The sequence below is a fragment of the Poromitra crassiceps genome (genome assembly GCF_964638095.1).
Source record: "Poromitra crassiceps genome assembly, chromosome: 2".
In the NCBI taxonomy this organism is placed as follows: domain Eukaryota; kingdom Metazoa; phylum Chordata; class Actinopteri; order Beryciformes; family Melamphaidae; genus Poromitra; species Poromitra crassiceps.
Window position 1 is genome coordinate 98,629,368 of NC_139624.1, and position 10,973 is coordinate 98,640,340.

Below are 10,973 nucleotides of genomic sequence, written 5' to 3' on the forward strand. Positions count from 1 at the left end.
TATCGCTCAGGCGTAGCGGGGTTTTTTGCGCTAAGACCTGCTATTGGGTAGCGTTAAAATTGAGGGCACCCAAGATCATTTTTTCTAACACATTGCACTGGAACGCCTATTTTGGCACAGGCAACACCCAAACCTGTGTTTACGCTCGGAACATGGCGATGGTATCTTCGCCAGAGTGCAAAATGACACTTGCAGGAGGCAGATGATAGGCTAAGAGGCGCACGGCCACGCATGGGCCACGCCTTTACACCTGTGTCTGCGCTTAGATTCCAGTGCAAAACCGGATGGTGGAGGCAGACAATAGCTTAAGACGCAGGGAAGATAGCATAAGACGTGCGCAAACGGCTGCGCAAACGATAGCGCCATATGACGATAGGCCCCATAGAGTCTAACGACTGTCTCCTCACTTAAGGGTGGGGGTGGGATTGGCGGACCTTACAAGCAAGAGAGGGCATGTTCAACTCCCGAGCGAGGCATTTTGTGTACTTGTGTTTTTAATATTGGGTTTTAACCCCAACCCAAACCATCAACTTAATCAAGTTGCTTAGTTGCCGAACAAACCAAGGCAGTGAGGTTTTTAAATTAACCTGCATTTTGTTTAAAATTTACGTTGAGAATTCTACAAAATGCCACGTTTTATAAATGTATTTTCCCGACGTCTTGTTTGAAATCTACGTTCATTGTACGCACAGCCTGGTTTTGAGACATGCAAATGTTTTATTCTGGTGATTGGGTTGATTAAGTGAGAGAGGGAAGCAGTGAGTGGGTGGGGAATGGTTATTACAGTATGTGATGTGAGTTACGCGGTGTGTGCATTATTCAAGGCAAACATTGTTTTGCTCATATTGATAATCAACACAGTTGGTTATTGTTTAATCTGTATTTCATACTGATTATGCTCCTTTTCCAGACAAAAGATTTAATCACTAAGCATCTTCCTCCCTCTCTCTTTCTTTCTCTCTGTGACTGTCACAGAACCTCATAAGAACAAATCACAGGTGTGTACATTGTCATTGTCGTTGTCGTATTGATAAATGTGCAGGCACAGTGCAGTGGTAAATTCCCTGCCTACCAGCACGAGGGTCGCAGGTGTAGCGGGGTTCTCACTCTGCGTTGTGTGTAGGAATGAAGACGCCACGACGACTGGGTAGAGGTATCAATATCTGTATTGAGCAATAATGGACATGGATCAGGATGCAGCTTTCAGCAGGTCTGCATATTATGCTCAACAGCGCCGTCTCTCTCAAAATCCAATGCAGATTGCATTTTGGGCACCCTCACACAGTGAGTGTGACACCCACATTGTTACAAGACACCATTGTGCTTTTTCATTCAAATAAATTATACAAAAAACATAGAAATTAAAGTCCCTGGAAACCAGAAATATTTTATTATTATTTAGCATTTTGAGTTCATCACATCACAGGAATCTATGTTAATAAGCCACCAGCCAAATTTGAACGATGATGAACGTCGCAAAGTATATAAATTTAGGTTTGACAGTCATGCCAAAAGTAATGAGAATCAATTATATTTTAGAGTGTATTTTCTCCCGCGGACTGTGTGGGCGTGTCCCATCTGCAGCAGGGAAATGTCCCTCTCTCAGACCTCTCTCCTCTGCTCTGAGAGGGAGAGAGGAGAGAGAGAGAAGGAAATAAAGTGTGTGTGTGTGTGTGTGTGTGTGTGTGTGTGTGTGTGTGTGTGTGTGTGTGTGTGTGTGTGTGTGTGTGTTCGCGCGTTGCTCCCTATGGTTGCTCCACGCAGCACATAGCGTACTGACTGACGGTCATCTGTCTATCTGTCTATCTGTCTGCACGCGTGCACACACACACAGCGCCGCAGCAGGCAGGGGAGAGAGCTCTCCCTCTCAAGGTTCCAACACACCGCCGACGAGTCTAAGCGATAAACTCGCAGATAGACAGATAGATAGACAGATAGATAGATAGATAGATAGATAGATAGATAGATAGATAGATAGATAGATAGATAGATAGATAGATAGATAGATAGATGTTGGTTCTTAAAAGAGCCTTTGTGTTGACGCAATGCGTAGTTAGCTAGCTGCAAAAAGGTGTGGGACCACTAGAACTCTGAAGAGAGATGGAGGCAGAATGTGCGGGACTGCGTGTTGCGCGTGTACAAAGGTTATATAGAGCTTATGACGTCATAAGCTCCTGCATTTTAGCACCTCGCGCACTGCTCTCTTCAATGAGGAAGTATCTTGTAGAATCTTGTAGAAAAGTGTCGATTTTAAGGCTTTGGGTTGAAAGTAATGCATAATAATTTCGGAGGCATATAATTACTAACATAAGACCCTAAATAACATAGTTAGAACGTTTTTGTGGATTTTGGTTTCCAGGGACTTTAAGGTACAGAAAAGTGTGCAATGTTCCTTTAAATAAATAAAAATAAATAAAAACAAACACCCAACATACCTGTATTGAGCAATAATGGACATGGATCAACAGTTTACACAGTTTACACAGTTTACAAATCTTGTAAACTGTGCATCACTATAAAGACTAAGCAACGAAAGGTAGGCTACAACAGTTCCTTTCATGTTTTCTAGAACTTTGATGCACAGGAATGAACAACAAGACATGGAAATTGCAGCACAAATCGTGAACGAATTACTGGCATTAACAATACCATCGATGGTAAGTAAACAAGGCCAGGTCGAAACCTGGCATAGGGCCGGTGCATGGTATGATAGATACGTATTGGCCAAGTATATAAACATTTAAGAGCGAAGACTTTCAGGAAGTGACACAGAGCTCTCTCTCTCTCTCTCTCTCTCTCTCTCTCTCTCTCTGTGTCAAAGGCCGGGCTCGCCCCCGCTCGTGCATGAGCCGAGGGAAATCTCCTCTTTCTCGCCGAGAAGAGCCTGGTGACGCGAGAAAAGTAGTGTGGAGCTGCAGCGTCCTCCGTGTCCGTGCAGTACTACACAAATAAAAAGCTCAGCTGATGTAGATGCAGCCAATTGTGCTCTGGAACTTTTTGCCATTTTTCGCCATAAATGTTCATAAAGTGGCACTTATTGAAACCTACTACCCTGCTTGTAGGCATCAAAAGTCATCAGAAATTAATTTAGTGATGAAATAAAACTTTAAATTGTAAAAAACTTTCCGGAGCTTATGGCGTCTTCTCTGCTGCGTTCTGCCTCTGCTTATGCCGAAATGCATGCTGGGAGTGTGGAAAGACATTTAGAACCTGAATCCGTGCTCAAATCTGGGCGACAGAGTCGAATGTAGGGGCCCTGCTGTGCATGCACACCGGCCCCAAAAAGACTATTGTAATTAACTAAAACAGTAACAAGACATAGGAATGCATACCGTTTCTCTCAAAATCCAATGCAGATTGAGCGCAAATTGGCGGTTTGCGGAAGATCTCACGCTATGGACTAGTCCATCCCAACCAATTCTTCCTTACATTCAATACTCAAATGCTAAACGTGATGCACAAACCTTATCTACTTTGTAATGACTTCCGAAATATACATCTCGCCATTAACTGACGCAGTGTCCCGTAAATAATTAATAGACAACCAGGAAGTCACCCATACAAATAAACAGAATGGTTTGGTCACTCTACCCTTTCAAAATAAGAGTCTCCTGTATGCTTAATAGTGCAGATGAAAATAAAAGTCCAATCTAGAGTAACAACATCACACTGCTACACAGGCTCGAGGCCCCGTGTTACCTCCGGCTTGGTCGGGCATCCATACAGGCACAATTGGCCGTGTCTGCGGGTGGGAAGCGGGAAGCCCTGTTCGCAGGGAGGGGAACTGGGGGGAATAGTGTGATCCTCCCACGCACTATGTCTTGTGCCTGCCGGTGAAACTCCTTGCTGTCAGTTGAAAAGAAGCGGCTGGTGACTGCACATGTATCGGAGGAAGCGTGCTGGTCTACAGCTCTCCCCAGATCGCTAGATGGGGTGGAGCAATGACCTGGAAAACAGGGGGCCCCGTACAATTGAGGAGATTTTTTTTTTACTTGATCAAAAATATATATTGATAAATGTAGCTCTTCATAATAAGAGTATGCGACTGCTAGAGTCTCCAAATGTATCTGAAGCAGTAAAAAAAAAAAAAAAAAAAAAAAATGCTTTTTTTTGTAAAGCCATTGACCACAGAGGATAAATGGAGAGAGGAGCACACTTCTCTACAGCAGGAAAAGGGCAGAGGGGTATAGCTTTATAATTATGCTGTTACTCCTGAATGCTTATTCCATTATGAGGCAGCATTAAGAAACACCATTTTAACAAACTCAGGTATTCCGTAGTTGACAGCAAATATCCATCGCTGTTTTTCCATTTTGAACACAATCTCCTGCACTTTCGGTAATGTCTTTTATGCCTATTTTTTTTGTTACCCCGTGCATTTTTTTTTAACCATTTATTACTTAGATTCACTTTCTCTGTTCAAGAAGCACTTGTAGAAAAATGATCGGTAATGTATTTTGTTCTGTTCGTCCTCCACCCACTGACTCAGCAAGTGTTCTTGGCTCATACAATCCCATTCACATCAAAGTAGGGGTAAAAAAAAAGAATTAACGGATGGAATAGAAACTCCTGGAGTTAATGAAAAGCGTTTGAAATATGCCTGATAAGAGTGGGAGCACCCAGGAAGAAGATCTGTTGTAGGTTTCTGAGTTTTCCATTGCATGCATTAGCCCGTGCATGCAGTCAAGCCAGCTCATCCTTGCATACATAATCCTGTTTGACTCTTCTTGGCTGGTTGACTCTATTAGATAGACACTATTCACTTCCTTTTGTCGAGACAGCAGCAGCAGCAGCAGCAGAGCACTCGCTTGTGACAAACGCAGGCTGAAAGCCACTAGACACGCCCACGGAGGGAGGAGTTGAAGGAGAGGGCGTTCGGAACTATATTGTTTGGATGTCTGATCTCTCACTGATGCCAAAAATAAATGGTTAAAGTGACTGTTCTGCCTGTTTGATTGAATTTCACAAAACTGCGATTATCTCAGCTTTCACTCTCAGACGCTAAAACCATGCTGTACTCAACGGCTAATATCTACATAACTACTAACTCTACAAACTAACTCTTTTAGACAGAGAAAGCACACATTCTATTAGTACTTTTGTGAACTTTGTGTTGACAAACTCCAAGCAGAAAAGAATCCTCGGCTCTTGTAAAATGAGCCAGAATCCTCAAAAAACGGCTTGGCAAAAGCTACTGTACCTACAGCAAAAAAAAAACGGCTGGCAGTCAATGTGTTAATGGTATTTTTTTTTTTTTTTTTATTGTGTTTTAATGTTTAATTACCATATGTAAGGGTTCATGCACAGAGGGGATTGAGATGGCTGTTTGAGGAAGCTCCCATTTATTAACATTTCAACAAAACAACATAACACAACACCACCTGTGTTGTTTTTTACAGTGCACACAGTGTCATACAGTGTCATACAGTGTGGTGAAAAGAGGGCAAGAGAGGAAATTAAAACTTATTATAGTTATATATGATTTATAGTTAGAAAGAGTGCTAAAAAAGAGAGAGTTTTTTTTTTTTTTTTTTTTAAATCCATAGATAAGCCGCACCGTTATATAAGCCGCAGGGGCCAAAAAAGGCAAAAAAACGGGGAAAAAGGTGCGGCTTATAGTCCGGAATTTACGGTATAAAATATGAGTAACTGTAGTAATAGAGTTACAGTTTAAATTAGTGGTATTCTGAAAACAGTTACTGTCCTTAAAAATAGATTACTTTACTTTATTTTGTTTGTTTTGTTATATTTGCTCTGAAATTCACACACACACACCACAGGACAATGGCAATGTTGGAGGAAACACACAGCCAGGACAATGTCAGGAATGTGTTTTTGACAGAAATATAACATTTACTTATGAAAATGTAGCAGCTGATGTCATTAGCCTATTGGCTATCTTCTCTCATACACTAGGGGTACGGTGGCGCAGTCGGTAGCGCTGTCGCCTCACAGTTAGAAGGTCCTGAGGTCGATTCTCGCCTGGGACACTGTGGGCGCTGTGGTTGTGTTCCCCCCCATATCTTCAGTGCCTACTGCCCAGGTGGGGTATCTCGTCGTAAGGGCCTTTCTCTCTGTGTGGAGTTTGCATGTTCTCCCCGTACCCCCCAGGGGGTTCCTCCGTATATAACCCCCCCACTAAAAACATGCAGAAGTTTAGATCGTCATCGTCATCCTACCAGTGACGACAACATCCGAAGTTGGTCCCCGGGCGCTGTACGAAAAAGCGACCACTGCTCCTGGCCTGCCCCTCGGAGGAAAGGACATGCCTGGATGGGTTAAATGCAGAGGACACTTTTCACCGGTCACCGTCAGCATGAGTCTGTTGTGGCCGCATGCATGTGTTGTGGTGTTCGTGTGACAATAAAAGACGGGCTTGTCCGTTACGAGAGAGTTTTTAGTGATATGCCTGATGGAGACCCTGTGGGTTGAAACATTGCTTTTTATAATTTTGTACTCAATATTAGGAGCTGTATTCCAATGTGTTTTTCTGTCTAAAGACAAGTTTGATGTGCACACAACTATACTGACTACTGACTCATTCACCCAGACATGGTTCTACACGCAGTGGTTCTCGAAGTGGGGTCCGGGGACCCCCAGGGGTCCTTGAGGGGGTTCCAGTGGTTCCCCGAAAAGGGGGATAACTTATTTTCACTATAATTCCAATTCCATGTAACACAATGACAGATGTGACTATTTTGGTTATGGGGTTCATACTGTACACTTTCTCTAATGAAACCACAAATCTTATCAGATGGGGGATCCTGGGACCAAATCTTATGGAATGGGGGTCCGTGGTCTAATTTGTGTCAGTTTAGGGGTCCTTGACCTGAAGACGTTTTAGAACCACTGATCTATAGCACCACAGGAGGACTGGATGCAGTTTGACAGGACTGCATTGGTTTTTCAGGGCTCTTTGTGTGACACCCACCTGGGTTGTTGTTGACCGTGCGGTTTTCTTTTCACCTGTAGGAGAATGAAGGGGCAGCATGGCAGCCATGAGACACAGTGGTTTGTTGAAGCAAACAGAATGCAGATGCTAGAGGTGGGGGGAAGGGGAAGTGGAAGGTAGATGAGGGGATGGGGGGATAACAAGCTCTTTGCCAACCAGGCAACCATGAGTGCTATTGCTCAGTTGGAGTGAATGCAACAGGCCCGGGGTTTTCAGCCTGACTACTGGAGCATGTGAACACACATCTCTCCCCCCATGGGAGAGGACACTGTCATGACAAAGCCAATGCCATGCCTCAGTTTTCACTTTCACTGTCCCCTCCCGTTCCCCAGCTCTGTCCCCATCTCTGCCTCGCTACGCAAGCCGCATTTCTTTTCCTGTCCTTTATAGGTTGTTTGTGCTCTCTCTCTCTCTCTCTCTCTCTCTCTCTCTCTCTCTCTCTCTCTCTCTCTCTCTCTCTCTCTCTCTCTCTCATTGTATATAACACAAGGTGACATTCTTTTCCTCTTTTGTAAAATGGAAGAAAAGACGTCTGGGTGATATGCAGTCGAGGCTTGCTGTCAAAAGCTTGGAGTATTTGTCACCTTTCAAACAAATCCTAATTGAAAACCCTGGCTGTAGAGGAAGAACAAATCAATTAAAATTAAGAACATGTGCTGTTATGCATCCTCAAGCATGATTGTTGAACAGTCTTTACTGTGAATGAAGAGAGATTTGCTATTTGGAAAAAGTATAGATTCAGGAGGACTGGACAAAGCAACTTTTCCCTGATCACAGGAATTCAGTGTTTTGGATTCACAGTCGAAAGCACTGACTTCAATTAAAATTAAAATGTATTGAATTAATGACAGTTGCCAGTCAACCCCCGAGCCCTTACGTTAAACTAAGCTACAGTATATTGAATTGAGGCAATGTTGCCATTCTGCTCCTTGCAATGCTGCCATAAAGTCTAACTTAAAGATGCAATATGTAACCTTTAGCATTATCATTATATTATTATCATCAGTATATAAATGGGAGCTGGGGCTCTGTCTGTTTGTTTGTTTCTCTGTTTGTTTCTCTGTCCCACTGTGATGTCATACATCCCACTGTGACATCATCCGTGATGTCATAAATCCCACTGTGACATCGTCAGTGATGTCATAAATCCCACTGTGACATCATCAAAATCCCACTGTGACATCATCAGTGATGTCGTAAATCCCACTCTGACATAATCAGTGATGTCAGTGATGCTGGTCTCATTGGCCACACACCAGCCGAGCTGCGGGCAAGGCCGTGCCGAGCTGTGAATGCGAGCTGCAGGGCCAGCTCGGCCAGCTGCAGGAAGGCCGAGCCCGCATAGCGGGCGAGCTCTAGGAAACGAGCGCGTGCAGCGTGCGAGATCCCTAGTAGCATTAAAATGTCTAAAAAATGAGTAGACCTTGTTATATATTCTTTAGTTATGCACTTACATTATCCCAATTGTTTTCAAAAGTGCTCAAAATCCATAATTTTATTATACTATATCAATAACACGGACCGTGTGACAACTCGCTTTTTGTCGATGATGTCGTCACTTGGATTCTCCGGGCAATTCTAGACTATTTTTTTACTTTATCAAGTCACATCACTGTCAGTTTTTAACTATATCTTTTGACTGGATGAAGGATTTTAGTCATTGAAGGTCTGGATCTATTAGTTAACGTTAGTTACGTTAGAGAAAGAGAGTAAACGGCTCAACTTACGGACGTCCTGTATCCACTGAACTCCATTGGAAAGAAATGGTGAGTTTTAACAAACTGTTCATTTGGTGTTTTTTGCCCGTTTTAATTACTGAGTCAGTTTGTTTTGGAGAGAAGGGGGGCCCTATCTTCCCCCTGGCCTTAGGTGCTAAACTGGCGTTAAACACAAAAAAACACGCTTTGCGCCTGCCTCGGGAAGATAGGATCATGTTTTAGGCCCCGAAATGCGCTTTACGCCGAAGAGGCGTGGCGCAGTGCCAGAATAGGCCAGAATGGGCGTTTTGGCCTTAAATACTGGCCTAATGCTATCTTCCCCCCTGGCGTTAATTTAGCACTTAGCGCTTTTCAAAACCAGGCCTTATTCAGTGCGCCGGGGATATTACTGTGCGTAATTACCCAGCGGAGATGCAGCAGAGATGCAGATTCAGGGCGCCGGCCCCCGGAGATTGTGATTCGTTTACTGTAGTTCTCCAATGAGCACGTTGCGAATAATTCTACGCTTAAAAGGCGTGGTTAAGTGGTTAACAGATGGGTTTAGCGCCGAGGGGAAGATATGGAATGCGCTGACCACACCCGTCGCCCACTAAATAGCGCTTGGCCTGGCATTAAACGCTATTTTAAGGCCAGGGGGAAGATAGGGCCCGGGGACTCTAGTATAATCCAGCATGTGGTAGAAGCCATGTGAACAATGAACACGGATGAAGCCAGTTAACATTAACATCTACTGATGCACAACCTTGGACACATCATCAGTGTTGTTTCTTGGAGTCACTGGGTGTTTCGGGCTTTGCAACAGACACCCTCCTCCAGGCGACCCGACCGAGGCTGATCAGACCCCGGCCTGTGTCCAAGTGGCATTCTACTGACCCCACTGCTCTCCCCTCTTCAACGAGAGCCATCTGGAGGCTTTCTCTGCTGCCTCCACGTTGTTGCCTATGGCTCTTCTTCGGTTGGCACCTGTTATGCCCAGTGTGCCGTAGGCGTTGCTCAGGGAGTGACTGGCGAATCCCCGAGAGCCCACCTCCACTGGCATGCACCTGGTCCTCCACCCGTTCCTCCGACAATCCTCCAGCAGCACCCTCTTTCTTTCTTGAGCCTCCCCCATCCTCCTCATGTCAGGGCTCAATCTGGACTGGGTGATGTGTGGTGGAATCTTCAGCTGCCTCTCCAGGTCAGCTGTCATCACCGTCTCGGGCCGTGGAGAGCAAACCAGCAGAGCAGTTTTTCTGTGTTTTCTCTGGCCTTTGTCCTTCCTTGACAAAGTGAATGGCCTTAGCTGTGGCTCGGGTGTATCGCCTGTCCTTGATCCCCTTGCTGATTGCCTCAGCGATGGATTTGAGGACCTGGTCGTGCCTCCATCGATACCGGCCCTCGCCCAGCGCCTTGGAACAGCTGCTCAGGATGTGTTCCAGTGTCCCTATTTTGGAACACAGGGGGGATGCAGGTGTTTCCATTTTGCCCCATATGCACAGGTTGGATGGGCTTGGAAGGACATCATAGACCCTAGTGATGCGTGGGTCACCCAGAACCCGCCGGGTCCCGCGGGCTGGCCCGCCCCGCAGGCGGGCTGGGTTGGCAAATTATGAAAATATCGCGGGTGCGGGCGGGGCAGGCTCAGAACATGACAAAGCAACATTATTAAATAATTTAGAGCAGTGAAACACGCAGAGTAATTAACCGTAAGACGTGAACTCTCTCTCACACGTATAGGCCTACACACAATCAGACAGACTCCTGCTGCACTCTCTATAGCCTACATGGAGTAAAGAAACGCTTCAATGAGGTAGCCTATGTGCTCTCAAAACAAACATTTTGGAAGGATTATTCGCTGTAATTATTATTTTAAGTGTCCATAAAACTAATGCCACCGCAGATTTTCTGTTGTGGACTCGACTGTGATCTATTTGTCAAATTTACTGCAACGTGAGTAGGCTGTGACCAATGAGAGCGCATGAGGTAATTAAAAGAAATCAGACAGCGAGTCTGAAGCCGTATCTGCAAGCTGTGTGCGCACCTGCTGCACTACTACGTTTAGCCTACTACTGCAATGTGGCCAATTGAGAGCGCATGAGGTAATTAAAATAAATGGGGAAGAATAAGAACTGTTTCTGTAGCCTGCCTACCTCTACCTGCTACCTCTATTTGAAGACCATGGATTAATTGAATAAAGACCAACATGAAAGCAGCCGCGCAACTCATCCAGAGCAGGCCTAGGCTACAACTGTTGTCGCGCAGGGCAGCATGTGAGTGTCTGTGTGTGTGTGTGAGAGAGAGAGGGGGGGGGGAGAGAGACAGAG